A 26,899-nucleotide genomic window follows, 5' to 3' on the forward strand; every position below is an offset into this window, starting at 1 on the left:
TATCGATTTATACACAAGCACATTATGAAGCAGACCACGGGCGGTTGTGTGTGTCAACATACTCTAATTGCCTCAAAGCAAAAGTCAATAGACATGATTATCAGGGTTGGGGGAGGTGGTGGCTGGTATGGAAAAGGGAACCAAGAATTTGACCAGATGCGTTAGTCATCCACATATATACGGAGACTACATTATTAGCTGAGGTTTTTGCCCATGTAGGTTTTCCACCGATTTTGGTGCTTTTTACATTGACGTTCCCTAGTCTGAAGGCATCATTTTTTGAAAGAGTCGCTACTAAGCAGCAAGTGGTAACCAGCCTAGACCCATTGCTTTGGTAACCGCCCCTTGGATTAGTTAGAGATGTAAAACATTTTTTTGCGTCTTACCAATCTCTACCAAAAAATCCTAAGCTTAAGTCTTTTGAATGGAACATTGGCACTGACTTAAGAGTCTAGAGCTAATAGTTTTGGGCACATTTTATTTTTTTTATAACTAAATTGTTCTGCTTGTGTAAATGCAGCCGTAGATTGACCTAACCATCTGGCACTGTAACATCCCTCGAACAGCCGTAAGGACTGTTTAGTGTTATTGGTGGTGTTGCGGTTTCAACAATTAATTGTTTTGCATTTCTTGTTGGTTATTCATTTTTTTGGCTGTGTGGTTTGTTAAAAGCCTGCTCTGTTGTTTTGTGACCAGTTGTCATCAGAGATGATTGGATACAAAAGTCAATAAGACCTCATGAGAATTTCCTAGCACATTGTTGTAATCACACCCTTTAATATTCAACACCAGCAATTCCTAAAACAGGCTTACTAGAACTACTGGTGGTACTTGGCCTATCCACAGGGGGTACTTGAGAAGACTAATGCAACAGTAGGCTTACTGTTAAAATGCACACAAGGGGGTGCTTCATGGGTAGTCCTGACCAAGCAATAATTCATTGATGATATACGTAGTAACCATAAAATGTGGGGGGCCATTTACCTGACTAAATAAAACTCACGATGAAACAAAAATGATCAACACTGTCACTGACTACTTCAAGCACTTAACACATACATTTTGCTGATCTAGGGCCAGTTTCGCAGACACGGATTAAGCCTAGTCTAAAGAACATTGGTTTGTATTGATCATAAATGGCTTGTCCAGTCTGACTGCAATTTGCGTTAACTTTGGAACAATATATATAATTAACCTGTTCAAAAGAAATCTACATTGAGCTGTTTTTTTACTCCAAGACTAGGCTTAATCTGTGTCTGCGAAATTGGCCCATAGTATATTAAGATAAGTAGCCTATTCTAGAGATGTGAAGTTTAACATTTTATGCTAATATAGGTGATTTTTAAGTGGATAACTAAACGTGGCAGGGTAGGCTTGTGTTCAGTAAACAAAAGGTAATTTGTTGTCATTCCTGTGCCGACAACGTGAAATACCCTGTAGTTATGTTAACTTTTCAATCCTACATCGCCCTGCTCTATTCTTAAGGGTCCCCATTTTATGCATTCCAAATGGCAATCTATTTCCTGTGTAGTGCATTCCCTTTTGCAGAACTCTATGGATTGTTTAAGGAAATGTGGAGGGTGGGACGTAGGATTTATCCAATACGAAGTGCTGCTTTAATACAGGGATTTCTCTATACCTGTCTTGGCTGCAGCCCCTATATGTATTTTTTTTGTGTGCACTGGATGCATTGATTGCATACATTTAGTCCCTACAGTAAAATCCTGCACCAGTCAGTTTTTTTGGAGCCGGACTGCTTTACAACTGTTATAGGAACCACTTAAAAACAACAGACTTTTGTCCACAACCCAACACACCCACATAGATTTAGTTCCAAGAACCAAAAAAAACATACATTTATTCATGCTTCCAGACAATGAGTTTATCATATTCTTAACTTCAATCTCTTTCATTCATTTGATTTAGGGGCCCAAAACTATATAAAAAAAAAAAAACAGGGATTTTGCTTGCAGCCCCTGTGCAAAAGGGTTTATTCACTGACAATGATTTTGTATTTAATTTTAAATTCCTCACATTTTAGTTCCATTAACTAGATATTTTGCGTGAGCTCAAAAGTAAGCTACAAAGCAATAAATGCTATGACGTACCACAGGGGACAATCTGTTGTGAACTCTTTCTCTCTTCTCACAGAAGTAGCATTTCTTTATATAAAATGTTTCCAATCTACAAAATAGAAGTTCTGAACAACAAGCCAACCCGTGGGTTAACGTATTGTTTTTATTCTACCTGAAAAGGGATTTATTTGCATTTCACCAACTGACCTGATGTAGGACTCAACCCTATAGTCTGTTTTTTGAAGAGGAAGTAGAAGGGGGATGAATTAACCAATTGAAAGCTGGGGGTGATTAGTTGGATTAGTTGGAGTCCCATCCCAAAGACTATAGGTATGGCACAGTCCCCTTCAATTTCTTGGCATATTGGAATTTAATCTTTCGACCAGTATATAGCACCAACCATGCTTATCTCCAGAGGCAAACAAGCAGAAATTGCAAATGCTATTTTTTGTACTGTGCATCTAGTTGCTTTCAAAAGTATTTACACTTCCACATTTTATTGTTTGGCAATTTGCCACGAGTCAACACAAAGTTCATAGTAAAATATAAAATAAAAATGAGTCCAACAGGACCCTCCAGAACATTATCCTTTTTGTTTTTAAGCCAGTTTAGCTTTGGTTGTATGTTTGGGGTCATTGTGCTGCTGGAAGATTAATCTCCTCACCCAGTCTCTGGTTTCTTTCAGACCTCAGCAGATTTTCTTCCATGATTGATCTGTACTGCGCTGCTTCTATTTTGCCCTTTATCTTCACAAAATCTCCTGTGCCTGATGCAAAGAAGCATCCCCATAGCATGATGCTGCCACCAACATGCTTCACAGTAAGTATGGTGTTCTCCGGATGTTGTGAATTGTTAGGCTTGCACCAATTCTATTTTGGTCTCATCACAACATAGAATCTTCCACTTGGTCTCAGAGTCTCCCACATGCCTTCCAGCAAAATGTAGCAAAGATTTGATTTGATGTGAGTTTTGTTTCTACCTTAGACACCACTTTTGTGAAGCCTCCAGCCAATTGTTGCAAAATGCAGAGTAACACTGCTCATCTATTCCTTTAAAAGTAGCTATAGGCCACTTGGTGGCCTCCCTGACCAGTGCCCTTCTCTCCCAGAGTCTCAGTTTTTGAGGACATTCTGGGCAGATTCACAGCCATAAATGATCTTGCAATCTTGGTCTCGAGACCACAGATTCTCCAGGGTTTAGGTCTTTGTCTGGGTCTCCAGGGTTTGGGTCTTGGTCTCCAGGGATTGGGTCTTGGTTTGGGTCTGGGTCTCTAGGGTTTGGGTCTTGGTCTCCAGGGATTGGGTCTTGGTTTGGGTCTTGGTCTCCAGGGATTGGGTCTTGGTCTGGGTCTCTAGGGTTTGGGTCTTGACTCCATCTCTGTCATATTGCAAAGTTGATCGTTATACCTGGTTGTATTGTTCAGGATTGGGGTTATGTATTGTCCATTTTTTGGGGTTATCAATGTTGTTTTTATTTTGTGATTTTAGACTGGCATTGCAGTCAGAAATAAACATTTTGATAGGAAATTGTTGAATAACCTAATGGTCCTTTACATAATGAATTTGCTTTGAATGTAATTTTCTCACATTGTGCAGTATGAGAACCAATCGGACACTCAAATACTTTGGCCTACAAAATAAAATAATGTATTTCTTCATAATTTTCTTTTATTACTTTACATTTGGGAAACATTGGGTCTGGGGTCTGGTTATTGTGTCTTCATAGAGGTCTTCGTCTTGTCAAGGTTTTGACTTGCTGGGTTGGGTCTCCAGGGTTTGGGTCTTGGTCTGGGTCTCCAGGGTTTGGGTCTTGGTCTAGGTCTCCAGGGTTTGGGTCTTGGTCTAGGTCTCCAGGGTTTGGGTCTTGGTCTAGGTCTCCAGGGTTTGGGTCTTGGTCTAGGTCTCCAGGGTTTGGGTCTTGGTCTAGGTCTCCAGGGTTTGGGTCTTGGTCTAGGTCTCCAGGGTTTGGGTCTTGGTCTAGGTCTCCAGGGTTTGGGTCTTGGTCTAGGTCTCCAGGGTTTGGGTCTTGGTCTGGGTCTCCAGGGTTTGGGTCTTGGTCTAGGTCTCCAGGGTTTGGGTCTTGGTCTGGGTCTCCAGGGTTTGGGTCTTGGTCTAGGTCTCCAGGGTTTGGGTCTTGGTCTAGGTCTCCAGGGTTTGGGTCTTGGTCTAGGTCTCCAGGGTTTGGGTCTTGGTTGGGTCTCCAGGGTTTGGGTCTTGGTCTAGGTCTCCAGTGTCATGGTCTTGACAACATCTCTGGGTTGCACACAGGTGGAGTCTATTCAAATAATTATGTGACTATTAAAGACTTCATTCTGTTTTGTATTTGTCATTAATTTAAAACAATTATCAGATTTTGTTTTTTTCTTTGACATTATGGTATTTGTGTTGATCAGTGGCGAAAACATAATTTTATCAATTTTGATTTCTTGTTGTAGCACAATAAAATGAGCAAAAGGGGAAATAGCCTACTTTTGAGATCCACTGTACACCTATTTTTGAGATCCACTGTGCACCTACTTTTGAGATCCACTGTACATCTCCTTTTGAGATCCACTGTACATCTCTATATGCCTTTGTAACTGCCTGTGTGACAAAATTCATATAAAAGAGACAAGGACTGTCTCTACATGTCCCTTCATGTGACTGGCAATAGTGTTGTGTACAGATGCTGAATCTCAATCCGAACATGCTACACTGAGATTATTTTCCTGCTGCAAATAAACTGTGTCAAATTAAGATTCTGCATCGGCTAGTGATCAGGAGGTAGTCCAGTTCTCCTTTAGCAGCACTATAATGCTGCCTCTTGACAGCTTGTTGAGCTGCTGTTCACATTCGATCTATCAGCAAGTGGAGGCTACGGTGTGTGTTTGTGTGTGTGCGCACATGCATGTGTCTGGGTTTGTGCAGGCCGCCAAGGCAGGCAGTGTTTTGTTTATTTAGACAGGCCGTGCTTATACGCTAGGGGTGGAGTGGCGAGCCTTGGCATCGGTGGGCGTTTGCTCCCGGATGCTGGCGTCGAGTTGCAGAGAGTCTCCTCAGATGACGGGGTGTACATGCTGGCCCATGATGTAACAGCTCCCCTCGCTACTGTAGCTAACCACTGAAGACATGCCAGTGTGTTAACCCCTTCCTTACTGTTGGATTGACTTTTCCTTAAGGGGCAATTCCAGAACTTTACAACCTCTTATTCATTTTCTCTGGCACTGTAAAAGTGTCTGAAAAAAGGTTTTTATGAACTATTGTTAATTAGATAGGAAAGAAGTTCCTTAAAAATTATTTCCTGTGACATCATCGGGGTAAGTTTGAATGTGATATTTGAATACTATGCAGTTCCAGCTATATATCGAAGTTTTGCTGGAGATATGAAAAAACCTTAAAGCATGGTTGAATTGCCCTTTAAGTCAATCCTTACTGGTTTGGTTTTTATCTTTCCCTTGTAACGCCATGTGATCTGGAATAGAATTGCAGCAGTTAAAGTTAACTTCAATGGGAAATGGAGACTTTTTTTCTGTCTTCATTAAAGACATTGCACTCACTTACCTGCAATACCTACAATACTGTACTGTCACAGAATAAAGGATTAGTAAGAGAAGGCGAAATCCCAGACTTCGACTGTGACAGATGTACTGCTGACATTGCCCAGAGGTCTCCTCAATCGCCAGAGGCTAATGCGAATTGGTATTAGCCACTGAACCTGGGTCATATTCACCCACTTTCACCCATACAGTAGACAAAGACTGCCACTCCATCCCAAAAGACACCCTATTCCCAATGACCCTATGTCCCATTGGTCAAAACAATACTATATAGTAGATAGAGTGCTGTTTGGGAGTCATCCAGAGACAGAGGACAAGCCTGTCACCTCAGTCAATTTAAACTTCACAAGTTGTATTGATTTTCAACACTGGCGTGTTTTTCATCCCAAAGCACCGATCCGTAATGTAAAGTGTTTTTTTCAGGATGTTGATTGCCTTTGTACTGAGTCAAGGCTTTGCAATGATTTGGCTTTGCCCTGCGTCACATTCAAATCAGATGTCTTTTAAGTGTTCAAAACTAACTTTACTGTCACGTCCTGGCTATGCCCCTAGCCATCTCTGCGATGGGCTCGGGGGATAGCCAGGACAGGACAGGAGGTGGCTCATCTAGCCACCTCCGATCCTTTTGGTCTCCCCAATTGGAGGCAGGTGTTGGTCGTTGCCTCCAATTGGGGACCCTATTTAAGTCCTTTGCTTTTGCCATGCGGTGTGGTTCATTTTGGTTTCTCCTTTGTTTGGAATACCCCACGTCATTGGTTGCTGCCGCTGTTTGTTTTGTTTGAGTCTTTTGTTTTCATTAAATCATGGATTATACCCTTTTCCTCGACTCTGCGCCCATGTCCTACTCTTACTACAACCATGACATTTACACAATTTAAAAGACAAATTACCATAAGATTAAATGAGGGATCCCACAAGGTTTAGTTTTGGGTCCGCAACTGTTTGCTCTTGGTCACATAAATCATGATTAGATGGTAGAGAGACGGCGAAGCTCATACAGTACAGTTCGGCCATGTGCACTGAAATGCGAAGACAAAATTATGAGCCAATTACACTCGTTTTTGCCTCCGTCAGGCTGTCTGCGTGCTGTGGCTGTGCGCTGTAAAGCGTGTAGTGGAGATCGAGTGTGAGTAATCCCTGCTAATTCCCCACTGATACCCTAACTACCTTCACTGAAGATTAGTTGAAGTACAGATCAAGGACCGTAAAGCACTAGGTACAGCAATGCTGAGTGGAGACCTATTACTGCTGAAATAGAAACAACCTTCAAACATCACCGAGGCAGCTCATTAGATTGCAATAAAAAAAACATGGAAAACACACACACACACACACACACACACACACACACACACACACACACACACACTGCGAACATGTAATGAGCAACTCCTACCTTCAAATGTTAATGCCTGCTCCATGTTTAGCTCCATCCTATGAAGAGCAGCAACTTCACACAATACTTGACCCCCTCCTAATGGGATCTCCCACATACTGCTGTGAATGATTAAGTGCAGGCTAACAAGCTGGTAATACATTTGTATACAGCTGACAATGACTCAATGGCCCACACTCCCACCCCGATTTAGTTATCCTCCTAAGCAGCTGAACGTCTTTCAATGTCCCTGTTCTGAGACGGGCTGAGGGTGTATTTTTGGGATTTTGCATGAAACAGCATCTCCCTACTTGAAGTCGGACGTGGATTGTTTTGAGTTAGTAATTGATTGCTTTTCAAATTGCTATTGATTACTGCTGTAGATGCTTCTTGCTGTAGAGCTGTGTCTGCTCGTGTAACCAATGTAACCGATGCATCCTAGATGGCAATCTCCGTCCACACTTGGGTTGGCAAGAAATTCCAAATCAAATTCATGTGACTGGCCACTCGACAATGACTTCCCAGCTATGCCTCTGAAGGCTAGCAATTTTGCTGGCTGATATTTTAAGCTAGCTGATATTTTAGTGCAGCTTTGAATAAAGGTGCTGTGGCAAACACGTTTTTGTCTCTTGGGAGGTTTCAATTCGATGAACTTATAATAGCTTTTATCCACCCTGCGTTTTCGTAAGGTGATCTCTGAGCTCTCCGGCTCCCAGACTTCCTCATTCCCACTCTCTCTTCCTCCCTCTCTCTCCTTCTTCGGCTTTTCTCAAGCTTAGATGGTCCTTCCTATTTCCACCAACCCATTAGTTCTACAGCACTTGAATATAATTGAGTTGGACGTCTTATGACACTGTAAGTAGGATAGTGTTTTACCACAGATAATGCATCATGGAAAAGTGGAAAATGGATGATCATTGATTAGGTATGCCTGACCTGGTTCTAATAATTGCCTGGCACGTGCAATGATTGAGATGGTGGCTGCTTCACATTTATACGTTCATGTCCGCAGTTTAAAATACATGTTCTTTATAGTTAATGTTCCACTTTCTGGGCCCTCTCAGAATCTGTGTGGCTCCAACCTGTTAGCTTATACTACCATAGTCACCTGTGGATGACAACCAAATATAACAAAGGGTATTACTTTTAGGATTTTCCAAAACAATATTTAAAAAAACAGCAACTCTTAGAGTAGCCAGCTCATCTCCTATCAGACTATTAATAAAGTCGTAACACAAATGTTAATCATGTTGGCTACTTGGCTGGATGTAAACAGCTTATCCAAGCAGGTATTTGGAGAAACACAGTTTTGAATCCAGACATTACTTTAGCCGACCTTCAGTTTGTTTAATGCTCAGCTACAGAGGATTGTGTATGATGTTGGATACATGAAGTCAGTATTTTGAGTATGACAAACTTATATAGGCATGTGTCATGTTGGCCTATTAGGGCATCAAATGAACTTATATCAATTATATTAATGTATGTTGATCGTTAATTTTTAAATATTGAAACATAACCATGTATGATTGATCTATGGTATATTAAATGTGTAAAATTAAATTCTAATCTAACTTGTATAGAATTACATTATAAAAAAACATACACAAAAGGCGAAGAGGTACGAGTAGAGACATTCTGTTAGATTCGGTCGACTGAGACCTGGTAGACAACGTGTTCTTTATCTTAAACACAGCAGAGAGAATTGTGCCTAGTTTCCCCAATTAATTCTGCAACTTATTTATGATGCTATTGGAGTCACGATCTCTAACAGGCCCTGTAGCCGATGCAGTTTGTATACAGTGAGTTTTGCGCCTCTATTTCTCCCATCACGTTGCTAGGCCATCACGCGCAGAACATGTATAAAATAGTTTTGAATTAATGCATTATTTGTCCAATAATAGGCTACCTTAAATTACCAGCAAAATAAGGCCAATTATAAACCATCTTTGTCCAACTAATCTCTGTTAGTCATTTTCATTACACCTTTTCATTTCTTTTCCGAAAGTAGCAAACTAAATGATTACTTAAGCAACGGGCTGAGTAGAACAGAAGTATCATAAAAATGTCTGCAGACTGAGCATCCAGTGATCACCTGAAGTGAGCAATAACAAAGCGATAGCGACACGGTACTTGCTGCGTTATTCAGCGACAGCTTTCTGACCCACACGAATATCACTCAATGTGCAGTCCAATTGCTTCATTCCACCATGGAGCTTATACAGACAACAAGCATAAAACATCAATAGTCAAAGAATAACATGTTGAAGCAAGGTGGCTAGGAAAACAAAAACTTTAATGGTCAGAACCTAGGAAGTAACCAAGAGAGAAGACAGTTTCTGGGGCGGTGTCCAGGCCTTGCCGGTTGAAAATATTTCCTTTTAAGGCCTCATTTTCCATGAAGATTAAAACATTATGATGACCATAATTGATTTTGCTTTGACTTTGTCAACAATTGCATGACATAGGGTAGAGGACTACCTTGCCTGGTTTGAAAATAATTTCTCTGACCTTGTACAATGTGCCAAATCTGAGTTCCTGCCGTCCTCTCCTCTGGCAGTTTCCATGCGTGTCCCTGAAGGTTCAGTTCTTGGGCCTACCTTATTCTCTGTTCACATTAATGATGTTGCCCTTGCTGCAGGTAACTCCACCATTCACCTTTATGCCACAATAAGGCAACCTTCCCAAATCCTGCCAAGCATATACTTGTTAAAATTACCTTCCAGCCAATCCAAACCACAACAACATCATCTTTAGGTTTGATGCTAAAAAGCTCCTCCATAAGTTACATGTGATTTCTTACCCCTGTGCCCTTCAACACTCATCACTGTGACCTGTACACCCTGGTTAATTGGTCCACCCTTCATGCTCAATGCCAGATTCACTGGTACCAACTTATTTCACTATTAGTTAAATGCCTTTTCTACATTCGCTCATTTAACACTGGCTGCTCCTTCACTCTGGAAGAGATCTTACTCTGGTTACTCCTGAAGCCTATTCTACCCTTGGTCGATACTCATTTCAATTTGCTGCTGTCACTGACTGGAATGAGTTGCAAATAACCCTTAAGCCTGATATGCTCTTCTCACTTTACTCCTTCAAAACTAAAAGAAACGAGCTGATGTCTTAACTGCTCCTGCTGAATCTCTTATTCCTATCTGTGCATATGTCCCACTATCATTTATTATTTATTATTATGTTTATTATTTATGTTTATTTTATTATCTTTTATTTTTATCTTCCATTACTGATGTTGCTTTGTGCCCTGTCTTGGTATGCATTTGAATGCCTTTGGCTAGGTCATCCTCGACAATGAGAATTGGTTCTCAATTGACTTACCTGGCTAAACAACGGTTCAATAAAATCGAAATAGAATGTGGAACAGCAGTATGGACAAAATGATGTGTGCGTGTGTGCATGCGCACGTGCACACACTTAAAGTAAGTGACCAGATTGAGTGTTTTTGACTATGTACCAGCCGAATATGCGCGAATGAGCTGGAGTATGTTCTCCGTTGAAGTGCGCGCGTGTGGGTGTACATGTCTGCTCTAAGTCACAGGATCAAAGCAGGGGGCAGATGGGCATTTTGCTTCGACAGACAGACGCCCTGTGGGTTGACGCTCCGTTGTTCCAGTCCCTCTGTCCTGGTCGTGATGCTACTGAACTGTCTCTGTCCGCTATGACGGAATAGGGAGTCAGTTGGGAAGCAGAGGGGCTGAAGGTAACAGATCTGTTCCAGACAAAGCACTGGGATGGAGACATTTTTCTTCCTAACTACGGCGGCCTCTTCCTCTTCTGGCCCCACTGTTGCTCCGTTCTTGTCTTCCATATCAATTGTTGGATCTATCCGCGTACCTTTCTTTCTTCATCTGTCTTGGCTCCATACGTTGGTTGAATCAATTCCAGCAGTCACCCCCCCCCCCCTCCCCAAAAGCAGTGAACATGTGCACACACACTCAAAGCGAACACGGGTAAAACCTAAGTGGACGGAATTGAATTTGGGGAAACGCCACCGAATGGACAGCAAAGCTATTACTCTTGTCTTGTATCAATGATGACCACAGAAGCGTGCACACACACACACACACCCACACACACGCATCTCAACAAACATGCAGTGCAAAGGCTTGGATGGATGCCGATAGATTTTATTTGTATGTGTGTGTTTGTGCAATTCTGTTCCTATGTGCTTCTGCTCATGTGTGTGTCTTGAATACTAACAGTAAGGGAATATCCTCAGTTACTGTAAACTTTTGAAGAACACCTCATCAAGCTTTTAGTGAGAAATATGTACATGAATTTTGCCTGTCGGGGGGAAATTGGTGAAATGCAAGAGGTTTTATAAGACCTGCAACTCTAACCTGTTATAACTGCAATCGGGCAGTTTAATAAAAACATTGTACAACCTTTAAATTTGTGGAGAAATATGTAGCTTAGTATGGCACAGTGCCCACTCAGTCAGTCCATCTCTCTCTCTCTCTCTCTCTCTCTCTCTCTCTCCAAATCTCTCTGCAAGCCATTGTTACTTCTTCTCTGTCTCTCCATCGCCTCTCTCCAGACTGACCTCCGCGCTCCATCTCTCTCCCTCCGGGTCAGATTGCTAATGAGCAGTGTCTCTACCCACACAGAGGTCTGTGATTAAATGCTTGGCCATGACGCCGGCTCTCCATCTACGGTACGTCGAGGAGATGTATCAACCCTGGCTGCAGCAGGGTGATGTTGGAGGGAGGTAGGAACACAGGGCGGGAGATCCAGGAGAAATGTATGGAGAGAGCGAAGGAAAGAGAGAAAGAGAGAGAGATGGATAGAATGAGGCGAAGAGAGATTGAGAGAGAAACTGACAGAGACGCCAAAAGCGAGCAATCCGAAATTGGAAAATAGGTTATAAAGAATAGGTGGGTAGATTGTGGGTTGCAATAGCACTAAATAAACGTAAAGCTCTTATACTTTCAATGCATTGTTCCACAGAAGGTGGGTGATACTTGATATAAACAATGTGGGTAAAGTGTTTTTACTTGGGTTATTACCCCTGCTAGGGCACTGGTAGACACCGCCACTCATCCTGTTGCCCATTTCCTGTTTCCCAGCTCTCGTGCTTGATCGTATTAATTATTGCTTCAAAGCAGAGCGCAGGGATTAGTCCAATCTATAGTAAAATTTTTAAATAAATAAACGAAAAAAACACTCCTGAATATAAGAGATTAAACATATTGTCCATTACAAATGGAGTCCTCGTGTGCTATGAAGACGATTTGGGATGACTGTGTGTGTGAACGAAAACCCTGAAACATACATTCAAGACGGAGACTGAGATGAGAGGTGACTTATATGAGTTGGGTTTCACAGTTGTTTCACAGGCATGGTGTTTGATAGCATTGATTTGGCTGGACTTATATTAACTTTCTGCTTCCAAAATGCACTATTTAATAAAGCCCTATCATTGATCCGGGGCATTCTGGCCTCGGCAAAACAGGAGCACTTTACAGGGATTCAGGGGCACTTTACTAGTTGTAGTAACAGAACTAGTAGTAACAGTAAATCTGGTTGTAGTAACAGTGTAGAAGCAGTAGCAGTAGTAATAACTGTAGTAGTAGTAGTTGTATTACCAGCATTAGTAGTAGTTGTAGCAACCGTAGTATTAGCAGCATTAGTATTAGCAGTAGTAGTAGTAGTAGCAGCAGTAGTAGTAGTAGCAGCAGTAGTAGTAGTAGCAGCAGTAGTAGTAGTAGTATTACCAGCATTAGTAGTAATAATAGTAGTAGCAGCATTAGGGGTGCTGCTACTGCTACTGAACAATAAAGTTCTTATGACATGACACACAACATCTACCCAGTAAGCATTAAGAAATATATCAAGAAAAAAATATACAAAACAATGTAAACTAGCAGCAATTCCAAAGAGGGTAGGATGGGGTATATGGAAAGTATGGATAGTAATATTAAATATCATAAATATAGGTGTAATATTCTAATGAATGGTACATTAAAATATGTTCATGTACATAAAGTCGTCAGCGCATTTGAAATGTTCATGTGATCAATATCATCATAGATCAGTGTTGCTGGTTGAGAAGACTTATGGCCTGGGGGAAAAACTGTTTGTGAGTCTGGAAGTGCATGCCCTAATTCTCCGGTAGCGTCTACCAGACGGCAGCTGTGTGAACAGACCATAATCTGGGTGGCTGTAGTCTTTTATGATGTTCCGTGCTTTCCTAAGGCATCATGTGTGGTAGATGCCTTGCACAGAGGGAAGATGGCAACCGATGACACGCTCCGCAGACTTCACCACCCTCTGGAGTAGAAGCAATAGCAGGAACAACAGCAACATTAGCAGCATTAGCAGCGATAGTAGTTGTGGTATCGTAGTTGTATTGTAGTAGCAGTAGACACAGTAGTAATAGTGTTTAGGATCATGTAAACACACTGTTTTGAGTTAAGAGTGACAGAGGGGCAGATGGATGAGATCCCTCTCAAGAGTTTTCTCTCTTCTTTCTGTCACTCAGCGTTACCGTGCTACTGTCAGGGAGGATTTCAATTTCACACTCTACTGGGGGCGCCTAACCCTCAATATTTAACCATACGGGTAGAAATAGAAACTAAAGCAGGGACACTGATAAAAGGATCAACATGTGTATTCATAATTGAATAAACAGGCGGGAAATACATGAATGACTATACCAAGAGCTTATTTGGAAGTGAAAGTTAAATTCAGTTAACGGTGGCCATTTACCTTCTGCAGTGTAAAGCTATTGGGGCGTTTTGTACGCCTAGCCTATACTGTTGCTTGGGGTTGCACTGTATTCAGTGGTGGAACGCTGACATACATTGCCTTAGAAATATGGACAATGTATCTACTTTGTCCCTTGCAGTGTCCAGTTTTCTGAGGTGATGTACAAATGTGAGGTGTATATCGCCTTTCACCTCAGTTGGGTTAGTTTTGGCCACTCCATCATAGACAGAATACCAGCTCACTGCTAGTTTGGAGCTATGCTTTGGGTCAATGTCCTGTTGTAGGAGGAAATTGGCTCCAATCAAGTGCCGTCCACAGGGTATAGCATGGCATTGCAAAATGGTGTGAAAGTCTTCCTTCTTCATGATCCCTTTTACCCTGTACAAATCTCCCACTTTACCACCACCAAAGCACCATCAGACCATTACATTGCATCCACCATGCTTGACAGATGGGGTAAAGAACTCCTCCAGCGTCTTTTTTATTTGGTCTACATCTCACAAATGTTCTTCTTTGTGGTCCGTACACCTCAAACTTATTATTTTTGTTGGCCGGTCTGAGATATGTCTTTTTCTTTGCAACTCTGCCTAGAATGCTAGCATCCCGGAGTCACCTCTTCACTGTTGACGTTGACACTGGTGTTTTGCAGTTTCTATTTAATGAAGCTGAGGACAGTTGAGGACCTGTGAGGCGTCTCTAGACACTCTAATGTCTTTGTCCTCTTGCTCACTGTGCACCGGGGCATCCCACTCCTCTTTCTATTCTGGTTTGAGACGGTTTGCGCTGTTCTGTGAAGAGAGTTGTACGCAGCTTTGTATGAAATCTTTAGTTTCTTGGCAATGTCTCGCATGGATTAGCCTGAACAAGAACAATCTGATGAGTTTCAGAAGAAAGTTCCTTGTTTCTTGACATTTTCAACCTAAAATTTAACCCAAAATTGCTGACGCTTCTGATACTCTACTAATCTATAGAAGGCCAGGTTTATTGCTTCTTTAAGCACCACAGTCTTCAACTAACATAACTGCAAAAGGGTTTTCTAATGATCAATTCGCCTTTTGTAAGGATAAACTTGGATTAACAAGCACAACTTGCCATTGGAACACTGGACTGATGGTTGCTGATAATGTGCCTCTGTACGCCTATGTAGATATTCCATTTAAATAGTTTCCAACTACAATAGTCATTTACAACATTCACAATGTCTACTCTGTATTTCGGATCAATTTGATGTTATTTTAATGGAAAGAAAATGTACTTTTCTTTCAAAATCAAGGACATTTCTAAGTAATCCCAAACTTTTGAGCGGCAGTGTATTTACCTGTGGAATTAACATTTTCTCAGTGCTGTTTTATTTTGATAAGTGAATGCATGCTTTCTCATCTTACTGCTAAATCTTCATGTTCATCACTCACCACAATAAGTCATCAGATGATCCAATAACGAATCAGTGCTAGCTAAGTTCTTGTTTGCGAAATGTTTCTTTGTTGGACCTGCATTTATATTATAGCCAATGCATTTTTTGGTTCAGTGTTTATTTTCACTTTGTAGGTGCAGTGCTTTATATTACATCCTGATGGGATGAACTGAATATCCATCCCAGTGACATCCAACTGTCATATGTATCTGTTTCTCTAATGCCTATTCTTAAATGACCTTCCTGACAAACGGAAGCGATTCTATAACAGTACTGTGGTAAAACCCAAAATAATTTAGCAGTAGCAGACCAAACTCTTCAGAGACTTACATTTCAGAAGTCGCTCTCCATGACCTGCTCTTTCTCGTAACCTCACTGCAGTGCTCACATTCAGGTGCGGACTTTGAATAATTCATCACTATGCAAAAAAAGGAAGAGAGAAATATGTCTGAGGGGGCGATGACTCTGACCTTCTATGCAAAATGAAAGTGGGAAGGAAGAGGAGAAAAAGAGAGGCGAGTGAAAGGAGAAAAGATTGACGAGAAAACAAGAAAGCAGGAGAAGAGAGAAAAGGCTTTACATAAAAGTGGGAAAAACTCTGCCTTTGGAAAAAAAGAGCTGTATGTTTCGATGTGATATGGAATAAGAATCTTTGCTGTATTCATGATTCTAGTTCAGCAACAATCAATGCAAGCATGATACATAAAAGATGAGACTCGCTTGGGGGGATGTTGACCTGTGAGGCGCGATTTCCAGGCTAGCCAAGTGGAGATGGTCATTTAGACTGTTTAGAGTCTTCAAGGCTACCGATGGGACTAGGATCAGACACTCCCTACCCTACAGCTGGATTAACCCCCAATGCCCGGCAAGGCTACGCCAATAACAAGTCACCAGAACCAGGCCTGAGCTTGCCTTCACGGATAGGCAGCAGGCATTTTGCATAATCTCCCCAGTGTACAGCTGGAGTGGCCTGCTCAGATTCAAAGGCACATTATTCGAACTTCAGGAATTTGGTAGCAGTGCATTCCATAACCTTTTTATACTGCAGGATAAGGATGTGGGCAGTTGTTCACCTTGTGGTCAGTGCTGGAGTAGTGCAGGTCAATTTATTATGACTTCAGGATTTCACAGAGCATTATATTGTTCTGAATCCCTCTGTGCATTACTATAGTCTGTTTGTCCATATGACTGTCTGTCTGTTTGTCCGTATGATTGTCTGTCTGTTTGTCCATATGACTGTCTGTCTTACTGTCAGTTCATCTATCCTTTCACCTGTTCCATCTGTCCATCTGTCAGCCTCTGCCTGCATGTATGTCCATCTGTCTGCCTCTGCCTGTTCCGTCTGTCCATCTGTCTGCCTCTGCCTGCATGTCTGTCCCTCTGTCTGCCTCTGCCTGTATGTCTGTCCATCTGTCTGCCTCTGCCTGCATGTCTGTCCATCTGTCTGCCTCTGCCTGTATGTCTGTCCATCTGTCTGCCTCTGCCTGTATGTCTGTCCACCTGTCTGCCTCTGCCTGTATGTCTGTCCACCTGTCTGCCTCTGCCTGTATGTCTGTCCATCTGTCTGCCTCTGCCTATTTGTCTGTCCATCTATATGCCTCTGCCTGTATGTCTGTCCATCTATCTGCCTCTGCCTGTATGTCTGTCCACCTGTCTGCCTCTGCCTGTATGTCTGTCCACCTGTCTGCCTCTGCCTGTATGTCTGTCCACCTGTCTGCCTCTGCCTGTATGTCTGTTCCATCTGTCAGTCTGGTGGACTTTCTGGAGAATACTGTTGCACATTTAAACAACATTGCAACCGAGAATGTACACACCAGACACACCCGAGGCGTGCACGCCACAGCCTGATTGTTTTGAGGCCAGCCGCTGCGATGATGAAAAGTTGCGAGTCAGAAAGAGGATTAGCAGGGCTGTGAAAAAGCAGAGCGTTATTGACAGGAAACAGGGGGGAGGGGGGGCTTAGATTCAGCCTCTTTGGTTGTTCTAACAGGCTTCTCCATGGACAAGGCCCTCTTCTATGATGATTCAGTAAGACCCACTGAGGTCATTGTAAACGTGGTCCCAAATGCCAACCTACTCCCTATGTAGTGCGATATAGTCGACCAGAGCCCTGGTTGAATGTAGTGTACTAACAAATCGGGTGTTATTTGTGATGCAACCTAATCTGACCTACTGCCTATAGCTGCTACCGTTTTTAGGCATTATCCTTTTAGTTCATAAGGCCAGATAAATGATACATGAAATGATTGGTGAAATGAGCAGGTATTGGACATTTTATGCATTGAAATTACACCCAAACAGAGACTAACAGGCAACTGAATAAATCACATCCAAAAATCTGATTCTGAATAATCTCTGGTGATTAAAATAATTCCAGATTTGTGTAAATATTTGGTGATTAAAACGGCACCAAGTTCGGAGTCATATGCACCAGTCCACCACGTCTAGTTCATCTGTGTACGAGAAGCTCGAATCAGTGGATACATAATGTCAATGATTGTACTCCAACATTTCAGTGTGCGCATTGCACTTTGTTAACAGAACATGAAGATGGGTGTATATACCAATTATTTCGCATTAACTTTGGAGCTGAGTCACTCGGTAGAACAACCGAAACTTACTCAAGCCCGCCAAAACCGGTGAAACCGTGACAGCGCCGCGAGTGTCAGGTCTTAACATTAAGTGCAACACTGACCCTCCGTGTGCAGTAGAGAGAGTCTGTTTTCCATGTAAATGCTGGGTGTTGACAGTGGCAAGCCTCTGAAGGGCGCACTTAATGAGTTCACACACTCTGTTGTACAAACCTCTCCACTCACTGACAGGTATTCATCTGGCAACCGGAGGAGTTGTGAATGTGCTGGTGGAGTGATGCAAATTTTATGGATTTCTATTTGTACCGCACGTCCCTTCCCCTCCCCCGTCTAACACCTGTTTGGAAGTAGCTGAGTCCAAAATGGCACCCCTATGAAGTGTGCCTCCCGTCAAAAGGAGCTCTTGTTACAGGGAATGTGTTGCTGTTTGGTGTTCAGGCACTAGGTAGTCAGTGCTCGGCTGGGTACTTGTAATTAAGTGGGCGGTGGTGGGAAAGGAAATGGGGCCACAGGATCAAAGACAGAGATATCATTACAGTTTAACCAGGCACTGGCAGTTTAATCAACATGTCACATTTCTTCTGGGATCGGATGATACAGAAACAGCCACCCACAGAGATGATTTTGAGGGAGTGTACACATTTGAACGAATGCGGCCATGGCAGGCCTTTACATTTCCTTTTACAATTGTTAACATACTCTAAACTGATTCAACAAACAATACAAAAAAATACAAAACACCAAACCATTTGCTAAGTCCTACTGTAGAATTCTATGATTGTATGCTTGTTATGTTTAGATTACAACAGAACATCGGTTTATCCGTACACAGGAAGTCACGTTGAGTGAAAGCGTGACAGTCATCAGCCAATGGGCTTACAGTACTGTGTTGTGTATTCTGGATTGCGATGTCTATGAAGTAAAGGACGACTGGAGGTTTCTTTGAGATTGAGTGTATAAGATCGAGTCTTTAACATCATGAACAATAGACTATCGAATGCTGCAATAAATCATTGAATTACTCTCTCCCTTGACGACTGGGTACGTGATCATTATTTCACCACTATACGAACGGCTGATTTCTAACACTACACACAACTCTTTGTAAAGAGCAATTGTTACCATGTTGTCATGTTGAAAAATATTGAAACTCAATTTACCAAATCATCACAATTCTGACTATTGATACACAATGTTGAGGTGTTGCATTAACGCTTGCTAACATACTGTAGTTATTAAACAAGCAATCAAGATGTTGGCATGAATAAAAAGGGCCACAGATAAATTCACCAGTGTTTTGGAACAATGGATGACAACATCTGAAGCAGAGGAAGAATGTGAATGAGAGGAGGTGGAAGAGGGAGATGAAGAAAATTTTTCTCTAATGAAATTTGTTTCACTGCTTAACCATGTGGTCCTCTGGATCAGGTTTTCTTCAAGGACTTCTCTGTATTTTGTTCCGTTCATCCTTCCCTGATACCTAAACAGTCTCCTTGTTACTGCCGCTGAGAAGCATCCCCATGACATGATACTTCCACCACCATGCTTCATTTTAGGGGTTGTACTAGTGATAAGCAGTAGTTGTTTTCACCAGACTTGGTCTTTGGAATTCAGGCCTAATACATTTTTATCAGACCAGAGAATATTTTCCTTCATGTTCTCAGTTTTTCAGGCAGCATGTCTTATGCACCTATACTCAGGATTGGCTTCTGTATAGCCACTTTAACATAAAGGACTGACTGATGGGATGGTTGTCCTATTGGCAGGTTCTTCAATCTCTGCTCAGAAACTCTGATGCTCTGTCAGAGCGGCCATTATGTCCTTGGTCACCTTCTTGACTAAGGCCCTTCCTGCTCTTTTAGTTGGTGGTTTCAAACTCCTTCCATTTCACAATGATTGAGCTCATTGTGCTCCTGGGAACTTTCATTGCTTTAGTAATTTTGTTAATAACATTCCTATGCCTCAACAATTCTAACCTGGAGGTCCACAAAGACTTCCTTGGACTTCATTGCTTGATTTCTACTCTCACATGCACTGTGAAGTGTAATTAAGTATTTAAAGGGACAGGACTGTACCTTTCTAAATTGTGTTCAATTTAATTGGCCACAGGTTGGGCTGTCGCATTTAAATAATTGCCTGTTTATGATTATTTGAGCCAGATCACAGTTATTTTTATTACAATTATCATTATGCACAATATTTGGATTTTAAAATCATTTTGTTCTAATCTGAATAAGGGATTTTTACGCCAATGTTAGAATTATCTCAACAAATACCACGTGAATTATGTCCATTTCCATCAGTCAGGATGTCTAGCACATTGGAGCAGAAGAGTGTTTGACAGGTCTGTGGGACGTTGTGTAAACCTAATTTTGAATTATTTTTTGCATCAGCTCTGATCGAAAAAGGAAAAAAACACTCAAGCATGTGTAAAATATTTTTACTAATATTGTAAGTCAACTTTTGTCATTTACAGCCATATTTTCTAATTAGAAAAATGCATGGATATAAATATCTGGTGTCCCAATGCGTATTAACGTTTGAAAATAAAATGACTTATATTTTTTACTGAATTAATTAACTGATCAATGAAATACACTCACCTAAAGGATTATTAGGAACACCATACTAATACTGTGTTTGACCCCCTTTCGCCTTCAGAACTGCCTTAATTCTACGTGGCATTGATTCAACAAGGTGCTGAAAGCATTCTTTATAAATGTTGGCCCATATTGATAGGATAGCATCTTGCAGTTGATGGAGATTTGTGGGATGCACATCCAGGGCACGAAGCACCCGTTCCACCACATCCCAAAGATGCTCTATTGGGTTGAGATCTGGTGACTGTGGGGGCCATTTCAGTACAGTGAACTCATTGTCATGTTCAAGAAACCAATTTGAAATTTTTCGAGCTTTGTGACATGGTGCATTATCCTGCTGGAAGTAGCCATCAGAGGATGGGTACATGGTGGTCATAAAGGGATGGACATGGTCAGAAACAATGCTCAGGTAGGCTGTGGCATTTAAACAATGCCCAATTGGCACTAAGGGGCCTAAAGTCTGCCAAGAAAACATCCCCCACACCATTACACCACCACCACCAGCCTGCACAGTGGTAACAAGGCATGATGGATCCATGTTCTCATTCTGTTCACGCCAAATTCTGACCATCTGAATGTCTCAACAGAAATCGAGACTCATCAGACCAGGCAACATTCTTCCAGTCTGCAACTGTCCAATTTTGGTGAGCTTGTACAAATTGTAGCCTCTTTTTCCTATTTGTAGTGGAGATGAGTGGTACCCGGTGGGGTCTTCTGGTGTTGTAGCCCATCCGCCTCAAGGTTGTGCGTGTTGTGGCTTCACAAATGCTTTGCCGCCTACCTCGGTTGTAATGAGTGGTTATTTCAGTCAAAGTTGCTCTTTTATCAGCTTGAATCAGTCGGCCCATTCTCCTCTGACCTCTAGCATCAACAAGGCATTTTCGCCCCCACAGGACTGCTGCATACTGGATGTTTTTCCCTTTTCACACCATTTTTTGTAAACCCTAGAAATGGTTGTGCGTGAAAATCCCAGTAACTGAGCAGATTGTGAAATACTCAGACTGGCCCGTCTGGCACCAACAACCATGCCACGCTCAAAATTGCTTAAATCACTTTCCCATTCTGAAATTCAGTTTGGAGTTCAGGAGATTGTCTTGACCAGGACCACACCCCTAAATGCATTGAAGCAACTGCCATGTGATCAGTTGATTAGATAATTGCATTAATGAGAAATTGAACAGGTGTTCCTAATAATCCTTTAGGTGAGTGTACATTTTGCAACATGAGGAAGGCTATTTCAAATAACTAGGTTGCCTGTGAGCCTGATGGTAGCCTGTATAGCAGTCTACAGGCTACCATCACTTAGAGTGGATATAAAAAGTCTACACACCCTGTTAAAATGCCAGGTTTTTGTGATGTAAAAGAATGAGACAAAGATAAATCATGTCTGAACTTTTTTCACTTTTAATGTGACCAATTATGTGAACAATTCAATTGAAAAACAAACTGAATTCTTCGAGCCTCACAATAATCTGGTTGCATAAGTGTGTTCAGAATTAACCAATCACATTCAAACTCATGTTAAATAGAAGTCATGCCATCATTAAAAAGTGATCACAAATAAAGTTCAGCTGTTCTATTAGGATTTTCCTGACATTTTCTTAGTTGCATCTCAGAGCAAAAGCCATGGTCCGCAGAGAGCTTCCAAAGCATCAGAGGGATCTCTTAAAGCTAGGTTTTTTTGTTTGTTTTTTCCTCAAAGATTTCAGTGAGTTTTTCAATTGAATTGTTCAAGTTATAGGTCACATTAAAGGTGGAAAAAGTTCTGACATTATTTATCTTCTCATTCTTTTACATCAAAAGAACCTGCCATTTTAATAGGGGTGTGTAGACTTTTTATATCAACTGTAAGTGATGGTAGCCTGTAGACTGCTCAAGGATAAATCAGTCATATTATGTTGTAAACCGCCCTGTCTTCTAAGGGCACGGATTGACTGAGAAGGGATTTCAAATGCATGCTCTTCTCTTTTCATCCATAACCTGGTGCTCTAAATAAGGATGCCATTTGCAACATATCCTGAGTTCCTCAAAAGGGACTGCAGGACCCAACCGCCTAATATATTAAAAGAAGCACAAATAGCTTAAAATTGAAGTGATTGCTCTGGTGTTGCAACTTTTAAAGGAGAGGACGAATTCTGTTCATGTTCTGTTTTTCATGCTTCCAATTCTAGCGGATTTATGAAGAGACACTTTTGGAATGGGAACTGAGACCGTGCAGCAAGGATAAAAAAAACAAAAACGTATTCTCTGAGCAATATAATTGCCGAAGAACAAGAGTATTATTATTATTTTTTTCAGTTTTATGATGTTCTCTAAATGTTGTTTTTCTTCCTTTATATTTTCAGTAAAGACCTGTCCTTGCATGGAGGACAACAGGCTTGGACTAAAGCACCGGGCCCTAATCATGTGGAAGGGAAGAAAATAAAGTGGGTGAGTTATACAGGTTTTATAACTGTACTACAACGCATCCAACAGATTAAAAGGTCACCAGAGCAATTTTATAGGAGAAAGATGCACATTCTCAATCTGAATGTTGATTTGTTGCTCTGTACCTTAGCACACTGTCTTTCTATGAAGACCTCACATATTCTGTACACATTCAGACTATTATTATAGTTGTTATGTTAGACTGGATTGGTTTTTCAGAGCGAGGGAGAGAAAAGAAATGGTGGGAGAGGGAAGGAGAGATGGAGGGAAAGGGTGAAGAGATTGAAGAATAGGAGTCCGACAGTGAGTACGAGGCAGAGAAAGGATTTAGGATTTTATCTGGTTATCTATTAGCTACCGCCAAAAGCAGCAGCTACTCCTTCTGGGGTTCACATATAATATAAACCATGAATACAAAATGATGGTACAATAAAAGAACTATCTACAGTGGAGATAGAGAGATGAAAGGACCAGAGAGGGAAAGATTGAGATTTGCTCTGAAACAGCCGGTTTTGTCTGCTCAGCAGTTTTCCTATAGCCATGACTTTCCACTGCGCGGTACAGAACATTTAATGATATTTGGCGGCACAACATATGTTGGATGTCTGTACTGAACGTGTACTAAAAGTCTGTACTGAAAAGAAAGAGGGAAAAGTGTTTAGCCTACTCGCTGCCCGCCGTACTTAAACTGATTTTGGTTATGTTCCAGAAGATTGAGAAGAGATCAGAAAGGTCACAGTTAAATGTTCCATTCTGTGAGCTAGACACATAAAAGCAGTTGTTTGTGAACTTCCAAGGCCTTTGTGAACTGCGTGCTATGCTTGATTTGGTCTTATCCACACTTTGGCGTCACCTCAAATGTACTGATGCCTGAGTCCTGGCACCTTTTAAAGAATAGTTTTGGAGTACTGAGACCAAAGTATGACAAGTACTGGCCCTCAAAATGGCCATCTATCTCAGTCCACTTCAAACACTGTGTGGGTCCGTGTGGATGATCAAATGCTGTAATCATTATGGGGGTTTGCACTGAGGCTTAGTACAGCTTTTAGCCTTGCTGGCTGGGAAGGTTAGTGGGGTCAGAGAGTATGGAACGTGCCCAGCTGCCAACAGGATTGACCTATAACAGCCTTTGGCTGTCGTCCAAACATCCCACAGTAGTGCATTTTGTTTGACCATAGTAGTCCAGACTGAATTGTAAAGTATATAAGGAATATGTTACCATGGCCAGATTAAACATTAGGCCCCCTACACTGGGACATTGGAGAGTTACTGATGTCTACTGTGTATCTGGTTGGTTGTGTTTACGTTTTTCACATACTGTACATATAGTGCAAATTGTGTTTGGGTGCGCTTGGATGAAATGGGTGTTGAAAAGATTTTGGAGCATCAGACGAGTCATTAGGCTGTTGTTTTGAACGGTGTTAAATATGTGGACAATGTGTGACATCGGTGTGTACAAAAATGTGAATTGACTATATGAACGCTAGTACTATGTTCCGCTGCATTAAACGTGAACACTGCAGTTGCGTTTCAGTGGTGAGAGCGGTCGACCCTTATACGGCAGCTTTGCTCCAAAAGCAATGCAAACCTGGTGTGTTGGTGATGTGTTTGTTTGTATTGCAAAAAATGCCTGCACACATGCTGTTTTCCACTTTCCCTGTGCCCAAGGCTGTGGATATCTAACGCCAGTGGTGGACTGAAGTTTGCCGCTAAAGACATAATTCACATCTAACGTGTGATAACGGCCATTATACGGCAGCTATCCGGACTTGGCAGGCTGCTTTTACATCTCTGGCAGTTGTCACAACCCAGAGGACTGCTATCAGCCTTAGGCAGGCCATTTAGTCATGAGTTCATTTGAAAGACAATGGCAAGGAATTTCTGTAATCTCAGATTTGATCTGCCAACGATTGCCAGCCAGAGGCTCCAAGTTGTTTGTGATTTTAATGAGTCAATGTTTTCTACTCTGTAGAAAGAAAAGAAGACATAAAAGACTAAGCATCAGTACCCTAGACATTTAAAATAATTGACCATGTCACAAATCTGAATTTACTTGAAATTATATAGATTAGTAATTATATATGTTAAAATATGCATATACATTTTTACAATCAAGACTGGATCTTTGCCCCTAATGGCTTCTTCGATGGGCCAACGCTGGTAAACTCCAATTATGTAAATTCCAGTCAATTCAAAAAAGACAAATTCAAAAGCCTCCCCATTGAAAATCATTGAATAGAATTGTGATACTTCCTGTATCGAGTGAACTTGAAATGGAATTGACCCCAGCCCTGAATGTAAAGCCTTTAAAGAATTCAATTTGAAAATAGCTATAATGAAGCTGACTGGAATGAAAGGGCCATTTCAGAAGCTTCAATGCTCTGGAAAACAGACTGTAAGCAAAGAGTGTGTGTGAGATTTTCAGGTTTACAGGAATGGATAGAGTGAGAGAGTTATTAAAAGAGAGAAAAATCATTGAGTGAGTGAGAGAGATAGCGAATGAGTGTGTGCATGAGTGTGAGTGAATGAGTGAGTGAGATAGCGACAGAGAGTGCGAGAGTGAGCGTGAGAGTGACAGAGTGAATCACCCTGGCCCAGACCATCTGAATCACCGGCTTTCGGCTGATGTGTTTCGGTGGAAACCACTGCCACATCAAACGGGTGCCGGTATGGATTAAGCAGGAAATAGGAGCGTTGCTACGCCTGATCAGATAGAGCCGATCTCAGCTGATGGGAAGAGAAACTTGTTCAGAACTGATACTAGCAATCAGTACAAAGCAGTGGACGTCCAAAGCAGCACCCTGTTCCCTGTTTAGAAGTAGTGCGCTGTTTAGTGAGCCATTTGGGAATCAGCCCAGAATACAGGGGAGGAGGTGACAGAGATTGGGAAAGGACAGAGGGGACAAAGGACCAGAATAATCAGGTTGATTTTTGCTCAGTGATTGGACAGCCAGGTGCACAGTAAACACACCAGTGGAGGGGGGGCATTGCTCATGTTTATCTCAGAGCAGATTTGCTGTCATACTGTTTGCCAGTATTAGAGTCCTAAATGGCAGCGTATTCCCTATTTAGAACACTACTTTGGTCCACAGCTCATAGGGTGTAATCTTGACTACGCATGGTCATAGGCTGTACTTCATTTTGGAGAACTTGACTTTGGAAAACATTTCAGTATAATTTACAAGGCCCTCCTTATGAGTTGTTTGTTAACCTACATTTTATCCTGTATTTTGATGGAAAACAGTGCAGTACTTTCTCTTATACACTTAAGGCCCTGTAGGGACTGGTTATAGAAGACAAGAAGTGTCTGTTTGAAGGCTAAGAAACTAATGAGTAGCTCACAACATATTAACATGTTTATTTGAAATTACTCTCATACACTGAAAAGGTTGGAGATTTCATGTTTAGTATGGGTTCCAAATAACACCCTCTTCTCTGTAGACTAGATTCCTATGGGCCCTACACCATGAATTGGTTATCGTTTGGGAAGCAGACATTGCGGAAAGGCCACATTGTTTCAATGCTTCCAGTTAAATTTAAACGTGGAGCTAGACCCAGTTGTAATTGGCCATTTGAGAGTATGATAATGAACATTTATTGAAATACCCAAACTATTAGAAATTCTATGCATAGTTAAATGGGTTTGAATTAATTGTTTTTTATGATTTAAGTATTAATGAGGTCTAAGTATATATTTTTTTGTTTTTTATTATTAATAAAATACCAGAAGACTCCTCGCAAAAGCCAGTTTGGCTTAAAGCATCACTGTTCATTAAACCAAAATAATTGCCTAATTTGCAAACGTTGATTAATTAAAATTTTCCCCTTCCTCCAAAGTATAATTTTGTCTTTAAAACATAATTGTAGGTGAAAATTAGCACACTGTAATGAAGTTTAGGTTTTAGGTTAAGGTCTCGGATCCTAAACATGAGACTTATTAATTAATCCAGAAATATACCTGGAATATGATTAAAAAAATATTAGGTTCCACACCAGTTGCCCCCCGGTATCTGTTTAGTATGGTGAAAAGGATCAAATTCAACCTCTTTGGGTTTCCCAAGAAGCCTGTAAAAGTGGAAAAAACCTTTTCAACTTTTAACCTGTCTATATGTCTTTACACTGTCTGTCTATAGGTCTGCCTCTGTATTGTACT

The 26,899-nt window shown here is 41.4% G+C and overlaps 1 protein-coding gene across 5 annotated transcripts in view; it reads left to right on the plus strand.

The window, feature by feature from the left end:
- dlgap1b (discs, large (Drosophila) homolog-associated protein 1b) overlaps positions 1 to 26,899 on the plus strand; it is a 134,682-nt gene that overhangs the window by 25,502 nt on the left and 82,281 nt on the right. For 4 of the 5 annotated variants that reach the window (XR_002195861.3, XM_020041938.3, XM_013139533.4 and 1 more), the window contains one exon: positions 22,665 to 22,749. The gene's annotated coding sequence lies outside the window, so the exon portion shown is untranslated. The remainder of the gene's footprint in view (positions 1 to 22,664; positions 22,750 to 26,899) is intronic. The other variant, XM_013139534.4, reaches the window with a different exon arrangement.

Source organism: Esox lucius, chromosome 21 (assembly GCF_011004845.1).
Source record: "Esox lucius isolate fEsoLuc1 chromosome 21, fEsoLuc1.pri, whole genome shotgun sequence".
NCBI lineage: Eukaryota > Metazoa > Chordata > Actinopteri > Esociformes > Esocidae > Esox > Esox lucius.